The 8,148-nt window shown below is 41.4% G+C and overlaps 1 protein-coding gene across 2 annotated transcripts in view; it reads right to left on the bottom strand.

Moving 5' to 3' along the window:
- ANO6 (anoctamin 6) overlaps nt 1-8,148 on the bottom strand; it is a 182,000-nt gene that overhangs the window by 138,023 nt on the left and 35,829 nt on the right. The gene's annotated exons all lie outside the window — the stretch shown is intronic.

The following is an 8,148-nucleotide window of genomic DNA, read 5'->3' as shown; positions in this document are numbered from 1 at the left end:
AGGAGATGCCCATTCCAAAGCGCTCTCAGTTCTAAATTTAAAATTCAGTGGAATACTTCTATAAAATGGCTCCATGGTGTTTTCCCTGCAATACTTAGTTAGAATTTGCTTTGCATGGTTGACTATAATACGAACATTACAGTCCCTACCCCTGAGGTTACTTAAATCCACTTATTAGGCAATGGTGAGCTAAACAAACAGTAATTAGAAACACTCCAGACTACCTTTTAAATCTGTTGCTAAATTATATTTTTCCTGCACCAAAGCCCATACACACAGCATGTCCACAAGCATCACAAAGTCAAAGCCTCAGAAATATTTACATTAATAAGGGCATAAGCAGTAAGGGCTGCTTTAGAAGAGGACCATTCATTACTGTTATTTCTCACATCTGGGTAAATAAAGCGCTGCCCACATGTGGTTTGAAATCCCAGGTGAAAATGAACTCTCCAGGGGTCTGGAAATGAAGAACCCCTCTGACAGACTGTCTCATTTCCTGAAATGAGTCAGAAATGAAAGTAATTCTTCAGAAAAGAACATCTGCACCCCTGGCACGGCTTATAAAATAATGCCAGATGATACCTGTGGCTAAGAGGCTGGGCCCAGAAACAGGACCAGGGCCCGCGCGCCACACTTAATCTCGGAGCTGCTGCTGTTAGCTTGGAGCATCTGCAAATTGGAGAGCAGCCAGGCGTCCTGGTCTCTGCGGTAAATCTTGATTAGCAGAGAGACTGCTCACATTCCATTAGACAGCCGGCCCCGGCCAACGGGGTGGAAGCAGCCAGGAAGGAATCGTGTGCTGCTTGAGCACGCAACAGCAATTCTCACATGAAAAACTGTTTTCCTCAACTAAAAATAGACTCTTAATAATTCAGACAGACTTTTCTTCCTGAGGACTACGGTGTAGATGACCTAATGCCTCCAAGGAAAGCCTCCCCCTTCACAGTGGGCAGGAAGATACCGTCCCGTGTCCGGTACTGAAGGTAAGGAAGACTAAACACCTTACACAACACTTCAAAGACCAGTAAGAACAGGAAGGGGAAAAGCCAAGACTGTCTTCACCAACATCGGAGGCCAGTGATTCTTATTAGATGGCTCATCACTGTTCTTTTCATCTTGGGTTTTTAAGAGGACTTGCAGAGTGAGGGTGTAACTGGGAGAAGGGAGGTGACCTTGAAACCACCTAAAACGTCCATTAAGAGGTGACTAGTTAAGATGAAATCTAGTACATCCACAATGGAATACCATGTAGCCACTTACAAGGCCAATCTGTGTGCCAATGAAGAGATCTGAGCTCCCTGTGTTAAGGCATGAAAAATGCACTGGTCTCTGTAGGAAACAATCATGTAAATGTTTTTAAAGAAGTTGCCTAGTGTAGGAAGGGGTTAAGAGAGTGTTAGACTTTTCTTTTATACCCTTTAATGCAGTTTTGAGTTCTCTTCCCATGTGCCTGCCCCCTTCCCTTTTAATAATAGGCATTAATTAGCTAGATGGAAGTTCTATTTTGGGTTTCTTCTTTATGCTAGCCTCTCCAAATATAATTTAACACAAATCAGTGCTATTTTAAATAGATGTTACAGAATTGTGACTCCCCCAAATCTGTCTGTTGAAGCCCCGGCTCCCAAGTACCCCAGAATGTGAGCGTATGTAGAGAGAGTGCCTATAAAGAGGTGATAATGTTAAAATGAGACCCTCATCCAATCAGTCTAGTGACCTTGTAAGAGGAAATGTGGGCACAGAAAGAGACACCAGGGTGGGACACACAGGAAACACCAGGTGAGGACACAGAGAAGGCGGCCTTCCGCGAGCACGGCCTCATGGAGCATGTGAAGAGTCGGGCTCATGGTGCTTCTGACCAGCTCAGGTCCACCCTGCCAAGTGGCTTGAGCCAACACTAAAACAGGTTTCCCTCCTCCTTAGTCAGGACTCTTTCTGCTCACAGCATTTACCTTGATGGTGTTTGTAACCAATCCCATAACTCATGGAACTAGAGTATTGTTTCCAACTTTTTTTTTTTTTTTTGGCCAGGGCTCGGTTTAAACCCGCCACCTCCAGTATATGGGGCCGGTGCCCTACTCCGTGAGCCATTGGCGCCACCCCTGTTTCCAACTTTTTTTTTTTGAGACAGAGTGTCACTTTGTCGCCCTAGGTAGAGTGCCCTGGCATCATAGCTCACAGCAAACTCAAACTCTTTGGCTCAAACGATTCTCTTGCCTCAGCCTCCCAAAAAGCTGGAACTACAGGCACCCAGCACAACACCCGGCTACTGTTAGAGATGAGGTCTCGCTTTGGCTCAGGCAGTCCACCTGCCTTGGCCTCCCAGAGTGTATTTCCAACCTTTTTTTCATTTCATGGCACACTTGAACCTATAAACCTATGCATCACACTTAAATTATGTTGATAAAAAAAAAATACACTTACCGTGCTTTGAGCAGCTTTTGAAAATAATTTAATTAATAATCTTTAAAAATTTTCCAGACATACCTAAGAAAAATCCTTTCATGGCTCACTGAAAATCACTGAACTACAGTCTACGATATTTATTAGTGACTTTTTACTTGGCTTATATTCAAAAGGCTTTCTTCCTGTGCTGATACCTAATGAAAAGGAAGTTATCACAGTAATATTATTAATCTAATTTAAATAAAAAGACTCAGCAACAAGGTTAAAAAAAATCCAGAAAAACAAATGATGTGCCATATTTATGTGCCAACCTAATTCTTTATATTTGAGTACATGTGGTCTCAGATCACAATGCAATACATTAGAAGAAGCATGATAATTGAAGGATAAAATTTATAAATTTTTTTAGACTTTTGCAAATTAATCAATCTCTTTAAAAATTGGAGTTATAGGGTGGCGCCTGTAGCTCAAAGGAGTAGGGTGCTGGCCCCATATACCAGAGGTGGCAGGTTCAAACCCAGCTCTGGCCAAAAATTACAAAAAAAATAATTGGAGTTTTATATATAAGAGATATAAAACCATAGACTTTGCCTATAGACTCTTTCACCTATAAGCTTATAGCTTATAAAGACTTTTAAGTGGGTTAAGATCCAGACATAGAAAAAGATAAAAAAGTTAAAGATAAATATTTGGTACAGGCATTCAGAGGAAGACAGAACCACTCTTGCTTTGAATGAGGGAAAGTCTCCCCAAGGGTATGGGGTCCAAACCAATCTGGGAGTAGATACATAAAGCTTAAGGGGAAGTGGTTTATGTCCAGGTCTGTCTTACCACTAAGTATATAGTTTTTGAAGGCAAGAAATGTGTCCTTAAGATCCTAACAGAGTACCTGGCAAATAACAGCCATTTACTCATCCCAGGGCAGGAAAAAGCATACAGTATGTTCACATTAGGGTAAGTCTGTACTGCAGGGTCCTTGGAAGAAAGTTGTGCGACGTAAAATTAAAGAAGTTGGGGCCAAACTGATGATATGCTGAAGCAATGGCTTCACCACTTTGTAAAGCCTTTAAAGGTGTTTCTGAAAGAGAAAAGAACATGATGGGACCAGAGGTAATCAGGAAATGACAAGAATTGGGGCATCAAAAGATCAACTGGGTGATGAACTGGGGAAATTCTCAGCGTCCTAATCTGTAAAATGGGCATCATACAACGTGTCTTCATAGGACTACTGCTATTAAATGGGATTATAATGGTAAAGTATGTATCACAGGGCCTGATGGTAAGCACTTAGGAAAACAGAATCGCTAATATAATCAATTATTATTTCACACCAAAAAATAGAAGAAAATGGGCAAGATGGGGGCTGAGGTGCATGAGTATATGACCCGCCTCTGGGCCTCCAGATGTCCTCTAAATAGATCATTGTAGTGGCCTCTGTCATTTTTGGAAATGAAATGTGATATATTTACTCTTTAGTTCTCCAGAACTTAATACACCAGTTAGTAGCACCCAACACAGGAATAGATGTCCAAAATTACCTTCACAATCAAGACCATTTTTAAGTTGCTTTTATGTGAAAATAACTCTATAGGTTAATGCCAATCAGTTTTGAAACACTAAATCAATAGACTCAGCTATAAATCCAGGAAAACCATTTTCATAATGAAAATGGCAATGCCTTCTTAACAAAGGACGGACACACCAACATAAAAGACTTAAAAGAGGAACTTGCTCTTTCGCTCATAAATAAAAGGGCCTGATAACTCTACAAATTGTTTTTGAGATTTTGATAACCAGAAATTGTTGAGGATCTGAGCTGGGGATTTTTCCAACTGCACAATAATCATTTGATATTTAGGCTCACAGCTCAGACCAGATTTGATGTTCTGGCTTTTTAAGTTCCTTTTTCTAATTCTTATTATCAGGGGGCTCATGGTTCTATATTTAGTGTCATTATATATGCCTTAAAACTAATAAAAACCCAACCCCCACAAAATTAGGTAAAGGGACTAAATGAGCAAAGGAAGACATAACTGATTACTTTTGCTGGAAGGCAACAGAAACTTCCTAATGAACAAAAATGCTGAGATGAATACGGCCCTCAGCTATCAGATAAATGAGGGGGCTAAAGATCAGGGCAGAATGAGGAACACAAACTCGCCAGCATTATTTGCTGACTATCAGTAGACATTAGCCAACACATATGTGTATTCAACACTGAAAATGAGTAACATCTTGGAAACAGCAGAGAACTAAATCAGGAATTTAAAAAAGAGAAGAAGAAAAAAATTCCTTTAAGCAGAGAACAAAACCTTGAGACAGCATGCAGTGGGCAATGGGGTGACCGCCAGATACATCAAGAGGCCCGAGGTTTAATCCCTCTTCTGCATCTACCAACCGGTCTTCTAAATTCCTTGCAGAATGTTCCTTAACTTTTCTAAGTCTCAGGCTCTTCCCTTGTAGTTTGAACAGGGAAGATTACATGATATCCAAAGGTCTCCTCCAGCTCTGATTAAAATAGACTAGTGGTTTGCGTAGATGATGAACAGACACTTAAAAAAAAAGGCTTCTGTTATTTCACAGTGGGCTTCAAGTTCAAAAGACTGAAGTTTCGCAGAAGGGAGGCAAGCTCTGTCAGCAGGCACAGGGAACATAGCCCTCAAAACCAGGTCTCTGAAACAAGTGCGAACAGCTGGACGGTGTGCACGTGACCCGAGCCAGCACGGCGTCCTCAGCCATGACCTTCCCAGCTCCTCCCAGCTGGATACACTCATTCCTCAACCCCAATTCCTCACACTCTCCTGCCAGAGGCAAGTTATGCCAACATTTATAAAATGTTAGTAGAATTTACAAGGTGAAACAGATAATGGAAATATTTGGTGTAGCTCTGAACCTTGGGAACAGCACAGGAGATGCTAGCGTTCAAAAAGAACATTTTATACCGGTCCTGTTAGAATGAGTACCCCAGTAATTTCACTTTTTAAAAACTTCACAAAATAACCTGAAATGTAGACAAATACTCATACCTACAAATGTGTCACAATATTATTTTTAACAGGAATGTAGCCGAGACATGCTAGACCTGCAATAATCAAGGAATGACCGTGAAAACTATAACTCAAGTTAGCTCCCCGCCCCCCAACATGATCCCATAGGCCCTGCGCTCACCCTCTACAGGACTCAAACCGCCCGTCATTTACTGGCCATTTCCTCCACCAGACGTAAGGTCCCATAAAGTCTAGCTCATAATGAGCACAAAATAAATATACTCTATGTTGAACATTCGCCAGAAAATGCTCCCAAGTAATTGTAGGTGGTGGAATATTATTCAGCCATTAAATGCAGTTTGTGAAGTGTTTTTAAATATAGGGAATGTTGATGATAAAAAGTTCTGAAAAGGGATAGTGGTGACGGTTATACAACACACTGTGAATGTACCTAATGCCAAGTAATTGTACACTTAAAAATGGTTAAAATGGTTAATTTTATGTTATGTATACTATGTGTATAATTTTATGCTATGCTATAATTATGTATAACTTTATATTATGTATACAATAAATTTTTAAAAATAAAAAATGCTTACTTAAGGTAACTTAAGTGAACCATTTGTTTAAGCAATATCAAACCATGCTTAAATTTTTTAAAAGGTGGGAAAGAAGTATATTAAATATTCACAGTGGTTTATCTCTGGGAGATAGCATTTGGGGTGAATTTTGTTTTCTCTATAATTTTTGTATTTGCCAAAACTGCCACAATGGCCCACATGTAGCATTTATAATCAGAGCCCACACTGCCAAAGTCAGGGATAGGAAGAAAGGTTTGGTTATCAGCAGTTTGAACCCGGATTGAAATAATTTACCTTGCCCTGATCCTTGATGTCCTTATCTATCACATACCACTTGTGTTTGCCTTCACTGAGATACTTGCCATTTAAGTGAAAATTTTATCTCTATTAAATTGAAATGTATTTTTTAGCTTTTTTGTGATGCCAGAAAGCATTTCAGATTTGATGAGTCACAAGTATGCTTTGTCCAGGCTACAAGTGAAGGTTGTTTTAATTATATGAGTGGCGAACTGGATCAAATTCACTGTTGTTCTTAGAAGTGAAGGCCTTTGGGAACTGTGATGGGCCTTTCTGCAGTGCTCCGGAGACTGAGACATCCACACAACCTCAGAAATCTCCCTGGGGTCACCATATTCACAAGTAAGTTGAGGCCTTGGGAGTCACCGGAACTCAGGACTGAAGGAACAGAGCTAGGACTGCCACTTCCCATGCATGTCACTATGAGTGCTCCTGGTCTCAGATTCCCTACAAAAAAAACACATGAAAATACCTTCCCTGGGGGTATTAAATAGGATGAAGTTTGCAAATGAGAGATGGAGGAAAACCCTTAGCCTGCTGTCAGCAGGTGTTCAAACGATATCATTCCGTTCCCTTTCCCTCTTTAGATCAAATGCCTAACCCAGGATACCAACAATGAAATGCTAACAATGACCAACTCCTATAAATAAGAAAGCTAACATGGTAGGAATATGGGCAGGTATTCTGAATATTTTTCTAATTCACTCCCCGCCAGAAGCCCTCATGAGAAGGTTCAAAACAATTTTCCTATTCTTTGTTCCTCAATAGTAGGAAAATATTAATCACCATTCTGTGTCCTTCACATACTTAGAAACCATGAAGTCATCCTTCAGTTTCTTCAAATCTTTCTTTCATTCCTTTAACACACCTGTGGCTCTGAGCCCTGTTAGCTGGAGAGCCTCTGAATCCCCTTGCAAACTGCGTAGCATAGCACAAGGCCAGCTCCTAATTCGCATATCCCAGGGCTGACCTTTGAAAAACACAACAAAGCGGAAGCTTCTGAAGGCCACTTGACCGGCATGGGCATGACCACGGGGGTGTGCTGCTGAGACAGACCCAGATGTGACCAGTAGTGCCCTCCTGTCTGTTCCCATAACCTTTGTCTTGGGTTTTGCCTCGCTGTTACCAAAACTGTTTAGCAAGCTGACAGCATCAGAGATTGCCTCAGATTCACCAGGGCACCAAATCCCCCCCTTCACAAGAGACCTGCTCCCTCCCTTGATTGGCTCTTTTACTGGAGTAGCTCAGCAGAAGAGGAAAGGAAGTAGGCCAAGGATAGCAGAAATCTTCCGCGTGTGGGGTTACCCCTGCGCAGGGTATAACGGTTTGAATCGTGATCTCCGTTACCCTCAGGCCAGAGAACTGGAGTTCATTCTTTCAGTAAACACATACTGAGACGAGAGCTAAGTGCTAGACATTTCAAAAACAAGCCACTTTGCCTTGTGGAAGAAAAGAATTATCAACAAATCCACCACAGTGCAGTATGTTCTAGAACAAAGGTATTCTCAGGGTTGTTACAGCTGCACAGAGGGCGGAGGAGGAGGACGCTGAATCTGCTGGGGCAGGATTCTCAGAGCTGGATAATTCACACATCTCTCTCCCGGCCACAGAGGAATGAATGACTGTCCTACAGAGTCCGTGGGGGGCCAGTGCACTGCAGCCTTTTAAAGCAGTCTGTTTAATGACGTTGCCACAGGAGTGCTTTGGTTGCTACTGTATTTGCTTTCCTGCTCTCCTCACATGTTCACCTTGTACTTTATTTTCAGAATAAAACATACGGTGCTTCCATTCTCTTTCCACTCTTTCAACCCCATAATGTTTCCTGCCCCAGAGAGCTGCTTTGACTATCGGAAAGGCTAATAGAATGGCTTAGCTGGTGG

The sequence above is a fragment of the Otolemur garnettii genome, unplaced genomic scaffold (genome assembly GCF_000181295.1).
Source record: "Otolemur garnettii isolate 467f Iridium unplaced genomic scaffold, OtoGar3 scaffold00070, whole genome shotgun sequence".
Taxonomy (NCBI): domain Eukaryota; kingdom Metazoa; phylum Chordata; class Mammalia; order Primates; family Galagidae; genus Otolemur; species Otolemur garnettii.
Note: the sequence above shows the minus strand (reverse complement) of the source record. Positions and strands in the feature narration are given on the sequence as shown.